The sequence below is a fragment of the Pongo abelii genome, chromosome 4 (genome assembly GCF_028885655.2).
Source record: "Pongo abelii isolate AG06213 chromosome 4, NHGRI_mPonAbe1-v2.0_pri, whole genome shotgun sequence".
NCBI classification, from domain to species: domain Eukaryota; kingdom Metazoa; phylum Chordata; class Mammalia; order Primates; family Hominidae; genus Pongo; species Pongo abelii.
In genome coordinates this window covers 173,415,989-173,434,914 of record NC_071989.2, presented here as the reverse complement: position 1 = coordinate 173,434,914, position 18,926 = coordinate 173,415,989, and the positions used below count along the sequence as shown (strand labels likewise).

At 32.2% G+C, this 18,926-nt stretch overlaps 1 long non-coding RNA gene across 1 annotated transcript in view; it reads right to left on the bottom strand.

Moving 5' to 3' along the window:
• The window catches only part of LOC129059610 (uncharacterized), a 1,962,070-nt gene that overhangs the window by 1,673,065 nt on the left and 270,079 nt on the right, over positions 1–18,926 (bottom strand). The gene's annotated exons all lie outside the window — the stretch shown is intronic.

Sequence of the window (18,926 nt, the reverse complement as noted above, 5' to 3'; positions counted from 1 at the left end):
AGCCAAGAAAAACTGTTTTTACTCTTACTAATGAGATAGATTTACTGCACCTCTGATTTAGTTATACATTGGGATGGTGTGTGTGTGTGTCAGTGTGTAAATATCTGAACTCCAAGACATGTATAAAAATAAAACAGAATTAGTTTCTCTGGGTAAGAAAGACATTTGCCCAATATCATCTCAGCTTTACAGCTTTATGCAAAACAGTACTTCAAGTAGCTTTATGCAAAAGAGTACTGCAAGTTTATTAACGATTTTAGCTTCATTTTAGGAGTGTCCCACAAGAATTCTCTGGCATAACATACTAACTAAATGTATGAGAGCAATTACTCCTGGCCCTTAGGCAGGAAAACACACTCACAGAAAATGAGGCTTTAGCCTTTGACATAATTATGTGTTGGTGCAGATTTTGTTTGTTTTAGAGCTGGAATTTTGTTAAATTATATTTTTATTATCTTTTGATCATTGTATCTTTTCTGTTCGACTGAGAAGAAATATCTAAAGTAGGAGGGTCAGTCAGAATCAAGAAATCATTGAAAACGAGAATCCTTTTAATAATAAAAACTACACAAAATGACTTATTTTTATATATGTCATATATAAATGAATATATACATGTAACATGTACTGACTAGGAAAACAGTAATAGGAAAGAAAAGAAGAGAATAGGTGAGAAGAGAAAGCTGTGGATAACTAGTGGTATTTTTTTAACTCCTGCAAATATAGATATAATAATCAACCTTAAATGTTTTGACAGCCTAGCTTTTATTTTCATTGCAATTTTCACTCCCTATTGAGAAATTCACAACTATAGTGTCAGATTCCATTGGCCCATATGTGCTGCAACTTTTAGGTTTCCCTTATATGCAAGTAGAATTACTTATAGTACCATATTTCAAAACAGTGCTTAACAATAAAATACAAGCATCCAAATGATGAATTAAAATAAGGGCCTGAAGAATGAAGATGCCATGGTGAAAACAGATTTGTGGTACATATAACTAAGTCCTCTGAAAATCATTATCATAATTATAAAGTAGAACAAACATAGTTTAAACCTTGTCAATTGCTAATACAATAATAAGAGAGTAGGCTATGGGTAGAGAAAAGCTAAGAAGTGTAAGAGTACCATTTCTCTTACCTTTCACCCAAGGGAATCATAAATCTTGTCTAGTGTTATAAACTGTAGCTAAACATTGCTTAATTATCTTAATATTTCTATAATATGTTTAATCCGATAATGATTTTTTAGGAACTAAAGAATTTGTCAATTCTTTACTTTGAAACTCTAAAAGGTTTTGTATTTATAAATATGAAAGAAATTCCAAAGGTCTTTTAACTCTTCAAAGATTAAGAGTTTCCAGGAAATTTTCCAAAAATTTCATGGGTTTTCTTTATCCTTTTCTTGTCAGAAAAGGACATTGGTGCCACCTTTTTAGAAGCCAATTTGGCAACATTCATGACAATATAAAATTTTGTCCCAGTAATTCCAGTGCAAACCCCATGAATACGCTGGTGAAGTGTCACCTAATTTTACGTAAAACTATACTAATGGCAACACTATTTGATGGAAAAATACCCGAGTAAGACTGAAATGCTCAAATATACAGAGGTGGTTAAATAAATTGTGCTACATCTACATGAAGATTTATATAATTTTGTATTCAAAATTTGTATGCCCTGATATGGAATGCCTTAAGAGATATCTAAGGAGGGAAAAATTCAGGTACTGAACAGTACATAAAGTTTAATCTGTTTTCTGTAATTAAAATGTGTGTATATTCAAGAAGACAGAGAGAGAGAAAAGATAATAAGGGTTATAACTTTTCGCCTTGAGGTGACCACAATGAAACTGAACAGTTAACTTTGAAGGGCTAGGAAATAGCAGATAGATGTTCTTCTTTTTATTTTAACACTTTCTTTCTTTGTAAAATGTAATGTACATACAGAAAGAGTATATAACAAAGACAAGGTTTAACAAATGCTATAAAACAAATAACTCATCACCCAAATAAAAATAAAGTTAAAAATACTACTAACTTAGAAGGTTCCCTCTCACTTTTCTTGACTTAAATTTCTATTTCCCTGCTAGAAGTAATTATTAATCAAGCTTTTAAAATAATTCATTTACTTTTCTTTACAATGTTATCAGTTGTGAAATGTATTACCTTGCCGTGCTTCTTTGATTTACCATGATGTTTGTGAGATTAATCCATATTGTTTGTAAAAAGATATTTTTTACCCATTGTAATGGCGTATGATTCACATGTGAATATTGGACGGTTTATTTATCCTTTCTAACACAGAGAAATATTTTTGTTGTTTCAAGTTTTGGGATAAAACTTTAACAAAGCTGCCTTAAGTACATTTGTACACAAACATACTCATGCATTTCTTCAGTCTAGGGTATATCTTTAGGTGTGTAGGTGTTAAGATATACATTATTTATAACTCAAATAACTTAATTTTTTTCCAGTTTACATTCTCACCAACAATACATGAAAGTTCCCATTGATCCACATCCTCAGCAACTTAGCATTATCTGACTTTCCCTCTCCCTCTTCCGGCCTCACCCTTTTCCTTCACTCCACTTCCTCTGTCCTTTCTTCTTCCCTCCCTCTTTCTCTCCCTTTCTCCCTCCCTCTCTTCCTCCTTCCTATCAATTAAACAAAGCAAAACAATAAAATAAACTAAAAACAATCAATCAAATAAATCTGCAGTGCCACCTAAGTCAAATACTAAGTGTCTCTATATGCTTGGACCTGCTTCTGTACATCTTATAATTTTTCTGTTAGACTATCTTTGTTTCAATTATACTAATTATTCAAACTTTATAAGAATTCTGTTATCTGATAGATTAACTCCTTCAAATTTGTTGTGCTTCCAGTAGTCTTAACTTCTTAAGTTAAATACTCAAAGTTAAAAAAAAATGAAGTTAATAGTTAAAAAATTCTTTTCTTGATTCTTTAAATTTCCATAAAAAATTGAGAATCGGCTTCTCAAGATGCTTTTACATTTCTTTTGATATATTTCTAAAATGTTGTCATCTTATTTTAAATTTTGTTTTGTTTCAATTATAATCAGAAAATTATCTGGGTTTATGAGTCAGTTTGTTGTTATTTTCTCTCCTATTCTTTTTAATGTTAAAAATTTTATATGCCTTATAGGTGATATCTGGAATAACTTTTACATTTTGATTAGAAAGCAACACTTAATTTTGATTATAAAATACCCCTGAATTCTAATTTTAATTCTACCATTTAACAAACTAAGCGATCATTCACTGAATTAAAAATTAAGTATGTTATGGCTGTGTGTTTTTCTTCCTCTTCCTTTGAGGATGTATTATCTCTCTCGCCAAATCCACAAATACTGTACTGTAAAGCCTTAGATTCTTCATTATTTCTGTTGAACTCAAATCTCTTCCCTCTAGATGCTCTAATTTCTTTACTTTTCCCATTAATTTGATCTTAAAAACATCAATGTCTTATTATAGTTTGCTTACTGTTTCCAGTTTCCTCAATGGATGGAGCCATGCTATAATAATTTTTTAACAATGTCATTTTGCTTAATAAAGTATGGTCAACATTTTTCATATCTATATCCATGTAGCTGCCCAATTATTTTTGACAATCACCAAATATTCTAAAGTACGGCTATACCATAATGTGCACAGGTATTTTGATCTCAGTCTTGGAAACTCTTTTCAGTTTCAAAATTCATATTGTATACTAATAGTCAACAGTCTTCTGGACATCAGTTCTTATTATCAATAACCCCAGTGTGCCCTGCCATTGTTCCATATTTAACTTTATTTACAATATGCAACTTGGCAAATTTTTTCACATTTTTTTCTTTCTTTTTGTTGGGGAGTATTGTGCTTGGGATACACACACACACACACACACACAAAGTACACTATATATACATATATATATGTATATATACAATGGTAATGTTAAAAAGACTACATTAATACACCTGAAATATTATCTTTCTTTCCTTTAATTTAGGATGCCAAATGTATGCTCCCTCAAGGAAATAAGGGTTTGCAACTATTAATTTCAGCTTTTATAACTAAAACAAAAAGATTTCCAAAAATATATTCATATTGTTAATTTCATATAGTTACTATCTTTCTCTCTCTCTTTTCTCCTTCTCTCCCTCTTTCTCTTTCTGATTCTCATCTGTCTTTTTCTTGAGCAGTACGTTAATTGGAAGTGGGCATGCATAAAAATATGGCAAGTAAGACATTTTTATTCCACAATGCTTTAAAGGTTAAATAAATCCTCTAGTAAGCTTGCTTCATGTATTTAACTCAGCCTTTCTTTCATGAAAAAGTTGATGAAATGCTATGTGGCAGAGAAATTCAAAACCCAAGTAAAATTATTTTTTTCATTGTCTCTTCTCATATTTAAAAACTACAAAAGATATCGTTACTTGAACTTTCTAAATATGTTCAGAATATAATTGTTTCTTATGCTAGTCAAGCTTCCACTGCTGTTGAAAAGAAAAAAAAAAGTCTACTGCAGCTTAGATATAACTCTGACAGTCTTTGCTAGTTAAAATTGAAACTCACAGAGCATGACCTGTCATTTCTCTCTCTCTACCATGAATCTTTGCTATTACTGATTTACCGCAAGCAATATAGTGACCTTAGGGCTGATTAATTAGCTGTTGGTTTATGTATTTTGCAAGATTAATTGTGAAAGCATTCACTGTTATTTCACGGTTAGATTAACCTTGTTACTGTGAAAAACTAGAGAAAGAGAAGCCTCATTAGATTGTTTCTATGACATTTTGAGAGGGTTTTAACTCACTAAATGAAACACAGGACTTCTATATTGTTTTTGAAAGCCTAGTACACTATTCATATTAGCAAATATTGGCCTATCTTTTCCTGGTCACTTCATGATTATTGTTGCTTCTCTAACCAGTACCAGGCAGTTTTCCTTTGCTTGTACCACAACTTTTCTTCATATTGATTGTGTTTTTAAAAATTTGCTACCCTAAGTTTTAAAGTAGGAACTTAGTCTCCATACAAATTCAAGCTTTAGAAGAGGCTATGTCCATAGTTTGTCTTTACCTATTCTCAGAGGAGCTCCTACATGTTTTGAGAATAAAACAGTCAAAACAGAGCAAGCAAGTTAGTCAGTTTTATATAATCTCTATTTCTATTTTGAAATAACAGCCAATTATTTTAATAGCTAAATAATTTCCTACTGGCTAAACATCTTGGAAAACTTGAATAACCTCAAGCCACAAAAATGTCTATTTATTAACTTCTATTTTTTATTAATTTATTTTTAATTGACAAAAATAATTGTGTGTATTTATGGGGTAAAATGTGATGTTTCAATCTATTTATACATCATAGGAAGATTCAATTAAGCTAAATAACATATCCATCACCTCACCAACTTATCTTTCTTTTTAGTGAGGGTGGGAAAATTCCTTTAGCTATTTTGAAATATGCAAATACATTAGTATTAACTGTGGTCACCATGCAGAAATAAATGGCTACATATTTATAAATGCCTTTCTCATTTGGGGTGCTAGTGCTTACAAAAGAAAATTATACTTCCAAAATAACTTTAAATGATTAAGATGTAACTGGAGTACAAAAAGAAAATGACTCAAGAATAATTTGCTTAATTCCCTTCTCAACTTGTTCTGGGGTTTTTAGAGCTCATTTAATATTCTTACCTATGATACTAAAAAGTTTTTTTTTTTTTTTAGAAAAGTCAAATACTGAATTACTCATCATAGACATAAAAGAAAGTGGTATTTTCTATCAAGAAGAAAAAAACATATTGCATAAGATCATCTACCAAGACACTTGTGATTAATGTTATACTAGCCTATAAGAGCACACAAATGGAATACATTTTCTTAGAGGTCTAATTAAAAGGATGTAAAAATATTCTTGGGTCAAAATTGACATTTAAGATTTTAATGAGATTTTTCACTCAATAAATACGTGTTGCTTGATCAAGGCTTCTTTTTCTTTTTAGACTTAAAAAGAAAGTCAAGATTGATCTTGTCGTTTGTTTTGTAGCCCTCATATTGCTTCCTTTTACTTTGATTTCTATCCCTAACCTGACTAGCAGTACAAGAAAGTAACATGAGACCTCCATGCAGTTGAATGGAGATGCTGTCTCCATATTTTATGAGAGAAGGAAGATGCCAGGATAGTGGCTGGTACCATTTCCATCACTGTGCTTTAAATCATGTAAGGTAATATTAGTGTGTATTTGAGCATGTGTCCACTTTTATGTATGGAATGTATGTGTATCTGTCTATATGGGGGGGTTGTGTGTGTGTGTGTGTGTGTGTGTGTGTGTGTGTAGCCTCTGGAAGCAAGTTCCAGTCTCCATGGTCCTTGACAGGGACTATTTTGTATCCAAAATTTTTTATGCTCTTTCCTTTAACTAAGCCTAACATTTTGTGATATTCTTTCTATGCGGTTTTTAAAATTTTCTTTCTGATCCTGATTGTGAAGAGGAGTGTCTTTCGTCTTGTCACCTGACCTCTCTCTTCTCCACTAATAACTATCTTTAAAAAGACCCCATCTGCACTCCCATGTTCAATGCAGCACTATATGCAATATCCAAGATATGGAGTAATCTAAATGTCTATCAATGGATGAATGGATAAGGAAAATGTGGTACGTAAACACAATGGAATATTATCCAGCCATAAAAAAGAATGAAATCTGTCATGTGCAACAACATGAATGGAACGCCAGAGCATCTTAATTTCCAATCTTTTTTCGCTCCTGTCCTAGTCTCATTCTTATAAAAGAAAAGAAATGGGATTGCAGATTCTCTGCATTAGGCTAATCATTTTAACCTAAGTGATCACTTTGATTTAGCCTAAAAACTCAATATTCTAAAATTTGCATAGTTTCTAACTAGAAATGATCAATACACTGTGCTTTTATTCCTCCTTATTCACCAAACATTCATTTGCCTTAATAAACACAGTACAGGAACTTAGTGCAGAAATATGAAAACATGTAATAATGAGAAGATGCCGTTTGTATGTTAAATGAATATAGGCCGTACCTCCTGAGTCTGTAAAACATGTGTAACATCAGCGAAGATGGTTTTTGAGGAGCTCCCTCCTTTTCTGGTAACCTATGTTTCATATTTGCCGAGAAGGCCAGTTGAGAAAATTATGTATAGCTAATTGGACTAATGCAGATACAAATTATTTATAATTCAACATAATTGAGTTTTTTTTCCTGTTTTTTGAGGACTATTCATTTCACTGAAATTAATGTCAAAAAGCAATATTTGAAGTTATAAAAATGGTGTCCAAAGTCTAATGAACAATCATTTTCTTTTGGAAAGTTTTATAATATTGAAATGTTTTACTGTGTAGTGTGGGATTATTTTCATTCTTCTGTTCTTATTTTGCTTGCAGAAAAAAAATGTTCTGCCTGTCATATGACTTGGAAAACTTGAAGAATTTGATACTGTATATAAAAGTTTATAACCTAAAGATATAGCCTTCATGTTCAAGTTTGAATCAATAGGGAGATTTTAAAGACTAAAATAGTGTCATTTCGATTAATTCCAACCTTCCTAACTTTCTGAGTATATTTCTGCAAAGGTCAGCTCTTGCAAGAAAATAATTAGATAAAGGTGAAACTTGCTAGCATCAATATCATAAACCAAACTTTCTCAAGCCAGAATTAGCTAAAACTAGAACCAAGAAAACAAACTTATAACACAGTTTTTAATAATAGAAAGTGTTACTTGACCTCAGTCTCTGATGTACATTAAAAAGAAAAATATGAATTACTGATGTTTACCATATAAATTTTTGGTATATAGGAAATTGTTATCATCTCTGAGGAGTTAATAAAAATATTTTAATATTCAAAGCATTTTAACATTTTGTCAGTTCTGAGCTTCTAGACTGAATTGTGTTTGTTACCGCATCATGGTAAGGGGCTCATCACATCAGTGAGGATTTCTATTATTTACAGACCTGTGTACCAGATTCTGACCATCTCAAAGCCTCAACATGAGAACTTTCCTCCTACCTTCCTAAGGATTTATCAACTTATATTTTTTAATCATCTTGTCAGAATAGATGCTAAAAGGAAGGCCTGACAGTGTACAAGTTTTATGGGCTTTCAATTATTCAGCTGTCTGTCATCTTATGTGGAGTCTGAACAACCCAGATCAGATGAAATGTAATAATAAGTACCAGTAAGTAAGCCCAACCTCATGAGAGGCATAAAAAGGAAAAGAGTGTTAGGACCATGCTTCCTGGTAACAGAAAACCCACACTAACTTATAATCCTAGGATATAGTGTTTTCAAATGGAATCGCTGTATTGAGATCTGCAGTACAAATTCTACTAATTGCATTTGCACACCTGCTCTATCCTTGCAACTGTGGGTTTTGAAGCCCGGGGATATTTCTAGCAATCTTGCCATTAATTACACTTCAAAATTATCTGATTGCATAGCACAATGTTTGGAATAACACATGAAGCAGGGCTTTGGTATGTCATGTTTTTGTGAAGGAAAGGAGTTCTTTTTTCTTCTCAATGCACTCACCCTCCTCATGCTACTGTCTTTCTGCCTCTTCTCTCTTTTCTTCACAAGTTCAACTGCTTCTACCAAGACACTAACGTCATAATTTCTCAAGGCTCTATCCCAATGCATTTCTTCTTTTCATTCTTTACTCGTCTCCTAAGAATTTCACCTGCACTCATGTCATTATCATCAATATACATCTTCCTAGAGCTTTAGGTTCATATACCCTACTAGCTACTTGTAGCCTTGTTTAAATATTATAATTGTGTCACAAGTCCAGTGTTTCTAAATTGGAACCCGACTGAGCCTATAGATTCCAAAAGATCTTTAATAAATACTGTTTTTCTCTTCTCCTGGAATTCTCTTTCCACTCATCTTCCCCTAGTTAATTCCTACATATTCTTAAATCATATAGGCTTCTTGATCTTCTTAACAAGAGAAAATTATTTTAAACTCTCACTGGACTCTGAACCTTTTCTTTATATTCTCTATTAAAATTCTAACTGAAATCAAATAATCGCACAATAAAAATGTAACAATGATCTTTACCACTTGGGTGTCAATGCCAAGAGGACTAAAATCATGTTTATAAAGTCTCATGATTGTATTGCTAGTATCCAGGATACTGCCAGACCAGAGGTAGATGTTTGAAATAGCTGTTAATTAAACGAGAATGAAGGAATGACAGAGCTACTGCTGAAGTTCCACCAAAGAGGAAGAAAAAGCTTAACTTGAATATCACTTTAGCTGAAAGATTTGAGCAAAGTGAAAACTGAGTGTTCTACCAAACCAAATTTCATTTTGGCTCATCACATTGCCAAATTCCTTATGAAATTTAAAGGAGACATCAAATTAGCCACTTCTTGGGAGTATGGAATGACTCGAAAATGAATAATTTCACCTGAATAGTAGCTAAGCTGTCAGAGGAAAGTAAATTTGATAATATTATTTTGTATTCAAATTATGTGTTTATTTGTTTTGAGACAGGGTCTCACTCTGCTGCTCAAGCTGGTGTGCAGTGGCACCTCACAGCTTACTGCAGCCTCAACCTCTCTGACTCAAACGATGCTCCCACATCAGTCTCTGGACTAGCTGAGACTACAAGTGTGTGCCACTATGCCTGACTAATTCTTTTATTTTTTGGTAGAGAGGTGGGTCTCATTCTGTTGCCCAGACTGGTCTTGAACTCCTAGGCTCAAGCATTCCTCCTGCCTCAGCCTCTCAAAGTTCTGGATTACAGGCAAGAGACATTGCACCAGCCTTGTTATCAAATTTTTGTGATACAAATATGAAGACATTATTTATTATAAAAGGTAATATGGCTGGTGAAAATTAACATGGAAGCACATGTATAATAGTTTTAACTGCCTAATAGCAATAGTCCAGTAGTTATGAATGCTGTAATTCAATCAAGAAACATGCACCTTTGGGGTTTCTACCTCAGAAAAAGACTAGATGCTCTGGGCATAGTGGTTTATAATGCGTCCTCAGCATACTTCCTGCATGGACTACCAATGGATCTAAGGTTTGTGGGAAGTCCCTTGAGCACTGTCTTAGTCCATTGAGACTGCTGAAACAAAATGTACTATAAAATGAGTATCTTATTAACACCAGACATGTTTTGCTCACAGCTCTAGGAACTGGGAAGTCTAAGGCACTAGCATATTCTGTGTCTGGTGAGGGCATGCTTGCTCATAAATGGTGCTTTCTTGCTGTGTCCTCTTCTGGCAAAAGGGGTGAAGGATTTCCTTTGGGTCTCTTTTTCACAGGGACACTATGTCATTCATGTGGGCTCTGCCCTGATAACCTAACCAAGCCCCAATAACCTCATCTCCTAATAACATCACCTTGGAAGTTAGAATTTCAATATATTAATTTGGGGTGGGAGTTGGACAAAAGCATTCAGAACTTAGCAAATATGTAACATTCTTAGTCTGAAAGTAATTGCAATGGTAGTTCATAGCTCAGTGATTCTATAGTCCTCATTAACTCTTCCATTAAGAAATATAAATATATTTGCAAGACTCATCAGAATATTTTCCTGAACTGACCACATATCCCATAATTTGTTTAATTCTACTTTTAGATATTCTGCTACTTATCATATCACATGACCTGACTTTTCATTAAAAGAATATGGTCATTTTACATGAAATTGCATTCAAGAAAGAAAGTAAAACACAAAGCTATTGAAAATCAACATCTTTATAAGTTTGGTACTTAACAAAAGTAATGACTATTTGTCCCTTAATTAGAAGGTAGTTCGGGTTTAGTATGCCTTTGAATGACAATATTTGACTTGATATATCAGAATGTTAGGCATTCTGTGGAGACATATTAGGGTTCGCATGTCAGAAGCATGTTGCTATAATATAATTCTAAAGGAGAGACAATATTGAAATAGAATCAGAATCAAATAAATAGAGATTATTTAATGTGACCTTATTAGAATTTATTCACCAACAAATAATGCTTTGTCTCCAAACCAAGTATTTTTACATACTTACAAGGATTTTTGTGTTATTTATTTTGTTCACAGCTAATCACTTTGTTGCAGAGTTCTAGGTAATTTTTTGGCTGTGAGCAATTTATGGCCATTTTGAACAAAGGTACAGGTGAGTGAAGGTGGAAAGAATAAGCTTCCCTTATCTATGAAATAGAATCAGTATGCAAAAGGATATTTGATGAACCTGAAGATATCTGGCTACAGCGTGCACAGTGGTGACATAACCTACAAAATGCCAGTGGATAAGGATCCCAGACAAAATCTACAGCAAGGAGTTTCTTCTTGTTCTTTTTATTAAGGTCTGTTGTTATTACCAAAAGTTATCAGGGAAGGATATTTTGGCATTTTGGTTAATAACTTCTTTGTGACTCTGTCTCTCAGTGCTATGGAGCTAGAGCACATGAAATTGGGAGTGTTTGGCTGGCTATATTTTATGAAAAGCTACTTCCTATCTTTCTGTCTCACTTGTAAAAGTATAAGAAAATGACCAAAGCCCTTATAAACCAAGATATATTTCAGAATACTTCAAAAAAAAAAAAAAAAAAACAAGAGGGAGCTTTGTGAAGTTTTAAAAAAAACTCTTTTGAATTTCTTTCTAACAATTGTAAATACAGCGAGTAGTATCACAGAGAAAAATGAAATGACTCTCTAGATAATACTACGTCTATTAACATTACTCATTTTAATGAGAAAATAAATTACTATTTGTTTAAAACAAAAACATAAAAAATGTTTGTCTTTAAAGATATATTGTCACATACTATAAATTATAGGATTCTTAACATGTTATTAACACCAGAAGTCTAAAGAACTTTGGGATTAACTAAACAGGCATTTTAACTTTTGGCTCTACCACTCTCTAAATGTAAGATATTGGGTAAATTATTTACTTTTTTGTAAAAATCATTTGTAAAATAAGATTAATAATAGTGCCCAACAGTGTTACTATGAGAATTAGATGAGGTAATTTAACATAAACTACTAATAACAATGCCTAGCATATATATTTTTTAAAAACTCAAATAGGATTTATTTTTACTGTTCATATTAATATTACTGGGAGGATTCTGGGACAATAGTGGAATCCGGATCTCCTGAATCTCTATTTAAAAGCAGACAAAGCTACTAATGGAAAATCCAAAACACACAGACAACATTTACAAATATACTAAGCCATGAACTACAAGTGATAGAAAAACCACAAGACAATCTGAATAACATCAAAGAGTGCGAAAGAAAGCAGAGGAAAACAACGTGGTGTCAGAGGGACATGAGAAGGGGAGAAACCAGAAATAGGCAGTATTTTTCACTGGAACTTGCCGTGAGCTAACTTGAAAACTCAGGGTATAAAAAGTCTTTGGTAAATTCTGCAATTCATGAGCCAGGGCTTCTCTCCAGGAGAGTGAGGGCAAACATCTGGTAGAACTATCAAAATTCAATAGGATAGGGACAATAAATAGGCTGGAAAGAGAAGGTAGATAGAAGTGGAGATGGGCAAAGAGCCAGAAAAATCTCCGAAAGCAAGTTACCAAATTTTTGAAACTCTCACAAAAACAGAAGAGGGAACTCTGTGAAGTAAGAAGGCTAAACTAATTTATACCCTCTAAAACCTCAAGAAGACTAATTTTAATTAAAAATGAGCTTCTGAAAAGTGTCGACGTCACATTCAATGTGGAATAATTACAAAGAAGAAAGAGAGTGTTGAGCAGAAAAGCATCCATCTAGGACATGTAATAACTGGAAAAAAAATGCCCATAACATAGATTACAACTCAAACCTACTTCAAAATGAGCTAAAGCCTTGAAAAAATGTTATAAAGTATTAAATAACTACATAAGTTATGACTAGAAAACCTCAGATACGTTATGGCAGAATTCCAGAGAGAATTCCAGACACAAGAAAAAGCTCAATTCAGAAATAAAACAAAACCAGAGGACAGAAACAAACTGAAAAAAAAAAAAAAAGAAAAAGACATAAAATATATTCAAAGAAGTAGAAATTGAAAAGGAGAAAAAGTGTAAAAATTAAAATGTAATTAATAAACAGATAAAAATTATTTGATAAAAATGACAAATATTAAAAATAGATTAAAAATTTTCAACGTATACATAAAAGAATCTTTGAATAAAACCAAAGCCAGGAGCCAGCAAACAGACTGCATACTAAAAAGTCTAATTCAAAAAAAAAATTCTTGAAAGCTAAAAAATAAGTAAAAGCAGATATAAAAGGGCACATTATATATCTTTTCATTTGGTTTATAACAATCAACCCTGCCATATATTCTGGTAAAATCAGTAAACTTAAAAATAAAGATAAATTATACAAAGCAAAAACTTTAGTGGCTCTAGGCAAAAATAGCAAATGAAGATTAGACTATCATAAGACTTTTGACAGGAACATTTTATGACAGAAGAAAATGGAGCAATATGTTTAAAATACTATAGGGGGAAATTGTGAAAAAATATTTTATATTCAGAAAAATTCACTTTTGATCATAAATGGCACAGATAACTGTTGACAACACACAAGAACGCAGGCAACTGGTTTCATCACTGTGTCCTTAGGAATTTACTAGAGAATGAGCTTCAGACAACAATGATGACTGGAAAGACACCAGCAGAAAGAATAGTAGTGAGCATTAAATATAGAATCATATGCAGCGCAAAAACTAAATGGAAAGTTTAAATGGAGTGAGTAAGATATGTAATGGGTATATGCCATAATGATGTAGACATGAGAAAAGATTGTGTACAAAAACATAAATCATTTTCAGTTATCTTATTGGTGTTAATATTTGTATTGTAGTATCAGTATTCTAAGCATATTTTATGAGTAATGTAAGATGAAGCAGATCAAATGGTTGCTTTCTTCAAAAGATAAAAAGGAGCAAAAGAGGATGGTGGTGAAAACTGTATAATTAAAAACATTCCAGTTTTTAAAAATTAAACAAGACTAAATATTAGCATCCAGAGATGTATTCTTTGATAATAAATTATTAAATGCAAGGAAGTAATTACCATAAAAGTCAGAATAGTACTTGCTTTTGTTAACAGACAAAATAAGGGGCTTCTGGGGTGGCTGGCAAAGTTCTATTTCTTGACCCGGGTATTTGCTTTATGATAATTCATTAAGCAACAAAAAATTAGTATTTCTATAACTGTTTCTGTTTTGTAAAAATTAAATGCAAATAAAGATAAGTGAACACCTGAAACTTACAGTTTTATAATGCGGATTATTATATTCATTTTTAATTACTGGTTATGTCCAAAGAAACGTATTACAATTGAAAAGAAAATATCTTAAATATAGTGATTGTCCAAGTAAGGAAATACTACCTACATGTAAACTTTTTTTCCTTTTCTTTAGAACTTGAAGCAAAACTGGAAAATTACTGTTTCCTCTTGCAATTATTTGCCGCACTGCCATTTATCTTATTGTTCAATGGAGTTGGCATGAACCACAAGTTTCTGTTATTACAATGATCTGAAGTAAGATTGAAGAACAAAAAATTTCATGAATGTCAGCTTAAAAGGTTTATGAGATGCTGTCTTGATGATAGCAGGTCATTTCTGAATCCTCAAGATTAGTGCATTATCTTTGTATTAGATTATTTGGATGAGTACCACCCAAATCTCTTGGATGATTGCCAAGTGTTCATTACATTTTCTGTAATGTAGGACTGACCTGCCAAGTTAATTTTCAGAGTTGAGATTATTTTTCTATTTTATATTATTTTTGGCTTCTATCTTTCCAGTAAAAGAAGAAATGCATTTAACGGCCAAAATGTGTAATATCCATGTTTACATTTTTGATTATCTTAAGGGTAAACACATTCTTGAATTTTCTGTAGGACAAGCAATGATTTTACTTAGTCACTAATTCCTTCTTTCAGTTCATTATTTGTTTCAACTCTAATTTCATCCATTTGAAAATATCTTTTCTTCATGAGAAGATAGCTGCAAAATAGCTTCATGATTCAGATAATTTCAAAGAATAAGCTCTTTTAAAATATCGATCATATTTTTCAATGCTAATAAAAACGTCACATTACTTAGTGAAAATCATTTTTAAGAAAGTTCTAAAATAAGGCCAAAACTATAGTGCATGTATTTGTCTAGTCTATGTTCATGTTTATATTCATCAACAGAGCACCACAGGGGTTTAAAGTCCTTGGTATCGTTGGTCATCAAGGATAGAAATGAATGTTGTTTTTTTTCTCTCTGCCTCTCTGGCAAATAGAAGTCTTAACCCCACAGACATGGCTGTTATAAAATCCTAGGTGGGAGGAGGGGGAGGTTTGTTCTCTATTGTAGTATTTCTAGTCTGTGTTTAGAAAGTACATTGTAAGAAAATTCAAAATGTAAGCTCTCCCCACCCTAGGCCTTCCTCATTCCTTTAAGATGCTCTGTCCTCCAATATGATAGATTGAAGTATCTTCTCGGGAAGGGCAGCTATGTTCCGTCATGTAAGACTGATGCTCTTGGAATTTATAGTGAAAACTCATGCATCATGATTATTGTGTAATTTACATGAATTTATTATTCATCAAAACAAATCACACATGTACCTCTTAAGTGACCCTCATTATGTGGGGCCTCCCTCATTTTAGAGTCCCATTTATCTCTTTTCCGTAGCCAAGTTGCCATCTGGTCAATTTATTGATGGCGATTGTTATTTTTACATGAAACCCAGTTGAAACTTAGCAGAAGCCAGTTGTCTTACATGTCTTCAATTAAATTTAAAATTAGATATCACTCACATGTGAGAGATTTAAAAACTGCTACAGCTGCCTTTAAATGGTTAAATAATTAAAACAAGTCTCAGTGGTAGGGAGCAGTCAGATTGTTTCCATATGCATAATTGGAAATACTAAAATAGAAGGGTGAACTGTCTTTTGTAAACTTAATATTTTCCCTTTCCTTATTAATAATTCAAGAGCATGTGTCAGTTTAGACATATATGACATATTACAGATGTTAACATAATCCAGAATCGTGTAATTACCCACACAGAAGTCAATGCCAGACCCTACCACAGAGCCTTGGTCACTATGCGTAATAACATAATAAATGCTGGTTAAATGCATAATAGTCAACGGAACATGGAAATATTTTTCTCAAGAAAAGAAGACTCTGTTTTGTGAGATTAAAATGAAACTATATTTGTGGATAGTTTACACTGAATAAAGAATACTCTTGATTATAGATTCTTACCTCTTACTGACTGAAAAAAAAAATGGCATGGGGGTTTTTGATATGTAAGTAGTATTGCATAGTACTTCGGTCATTGGCTTTGGAATTTGACAGAATCTGTGTAAAACAACTGTCATCTATTATCATCTATTACCTGTCAACCTTAATCTCTCTATGTCTCAGTTTCTTAATCTATATTATGGACACAATATCTATACGGTAAAGTTTTGGCTAAGGGTTAAAATGATAGTATATGCATAACTACTTAGTTTATGGGAGGGAAACTTTTTAGCTGAAAAACCTGCTCATAGGAGATTTGCTTATTTTGAAGCAAAAACTATTGGTGGTATGGTCTAGAGGGGATCTTAACATTAAAGCAAAAGGTATTTATTCCTCTTAAAAGCTTAGCAATTCATGCACAATTGAAATAATTGCATATTCCACGTGTAATATATACAATGTCTTCTAAAATGAAGTTATAGTAATCAAATTTTCCTTTATTATTAAAGTTGCAAAGATTATTTGAAGTGGAATATTCCAGTAAGTGAACACTTAAAGAAAATGTTTGTATGTCACAAGCATAAAGGTAAGTTGGGTTATATTTATGAAAAGATTGAGTGTAATATTTTTGCATTAGAATGTATTAATATAGATCCCATTCCAATGTATTAATGTACATTCCATGACAGACACAGTATCTCTGTCCTCAAGCTTTTTCTCTAAAACCTGTAATGCTATTCTTGGGTGATCGATTTCTTTTTTAAAAATTTTTATTTTATTATTCTTATTTTTGAGATGAGGTCTTCTTATGTTGCCCAGGCTGGTCTTGAACTCCTGGGCTGAAGCAATGCTCCAGTTTCAACCTCCCAAAGTCCTGGAATTACAGATGTGAGTCACCACCCTTGGGCTGTTTCTTTTAAGTTGACTTCATATGTTTTCAGTGCATTGTTTTTCTTCCTTGAATTTGTTATATTTACATTCAAATAATTTAGGTTCATCTCATAAATTCACTCAGACACTTTCTTAAAAGCACTGATAGAGGTATCTACTCTTGACTTTTCCATTTGATTAATAGAAAATAATCACTTTCTCACTCTCTCTGGTGCAGTTTGGTTAATTAACTGATACAGGCAGCACAAATAATTCCTGCAGTAGTGTACTTATTGTTTTAAGAATTATGTGAAAATTAGTCTCTTACTACATGATTAGATTTTTAGATCGGGTAATGAACAAAAATAGTCTTTCTGTGCCATCTTTTAATGTGTTTTTAATCACCAGCTAAATAACAAAGAATTGTCTTTTAAAATAATTAAGACTACATATCGAGTCTCCATAGGATGTCAACAATAAAGGGGTTAATGAAGCATCCAATCATCATGGAAACAATCAAAAAATGTCTTGCTTTAAACAACCCAAAGCAATTTCCACAATCTAAATGCATCTGTGCTAGAATAATTTCCATAGCATCAGAACATTTTTCATCCTGCAGAGATTACAAGACGAAAAAGAGGGAAGCTTACAAATGATGGCAACCTCCTATGTAAGTGGAGCCAAATATTTAAATGAAAAATCTGTCAAAAAAGCCAAGCTATTACAGTTTTACAAACCATGCTAAACATCATGGCATGACCTCAGTCATGGCACAATTTAGAACCACGAAAGAATGCTGCAAAGAGAGATTTCCATTTACACATTGTATGTAGCTTCTCAGAATATTAATAAAACCTTTGTTATATGTTAAAGCAACACAAGGTTTTTCTCCTTTTATAATCCAAGAGCAATTCAAGGCCCAAACCAAATACCAATTTGTTGCATCTTTGTAAACATCTCCCGTAGACATGTATGGAAATAATATACACCCTAAATCAAATTGAATGAGTTTTTATTTAAGTAGTCTGAAGATAAAAATTACAAGAAAAATATTTCGACAGTACATAGACTTTTCTGTGGATTTACATTAACTTGTCAGTATATTTCATCCATGCACAAGTCATGATACAAACACACAGTTTTTGGAAGCTGGATTCAATTTGGTATTATATTATTGAGCACGTTAAAAAACCAACTGCCTTAGGTACCGGGCTCAGAGATATCAAAATTAAAACAAACTCATTTGCTTTTTATCTCTAATGTATTTCCTAGCAAATTGTATTGGCAAGAGAAAGCTCAATATTTATATGATAAATTAATAAATGTACAAAGAATCTCCCTAATCTTAAGTTTTTCTATTAAATGGGAAATATAATACATATGCTGTAATATGAGTTAATCCAAGGGTTAGACATACTTTCTATTTTATATATAATATCTATTATATAGTATACGTATATATATTGCAAATAGAAATTATGACAGGCATACATAATATATGTTCATTAAGTGATATTTGAAGAACGATTAAATGGTAGTGAAGCCTTCACTAAAGAAGACAATACAATAAATACATTAAATGGTTACTTAAAGGAGAATTTTTTCAGCTCCGTGGGCAAGAAGTAACATATAGTACTAGCCATCAATATTATCTTGAAGGATAAATTTACATTTTTCTATTGGGTACCATTTAGATGAAGAAAATAGGTCCAATAGCAATGTCCAAATGTAATTTTTTGTCTTTTTTCAGTGTATATACTTCTGTACTTGTAGATACTTCCTTTAATAATTTCTAAAAAGCTTT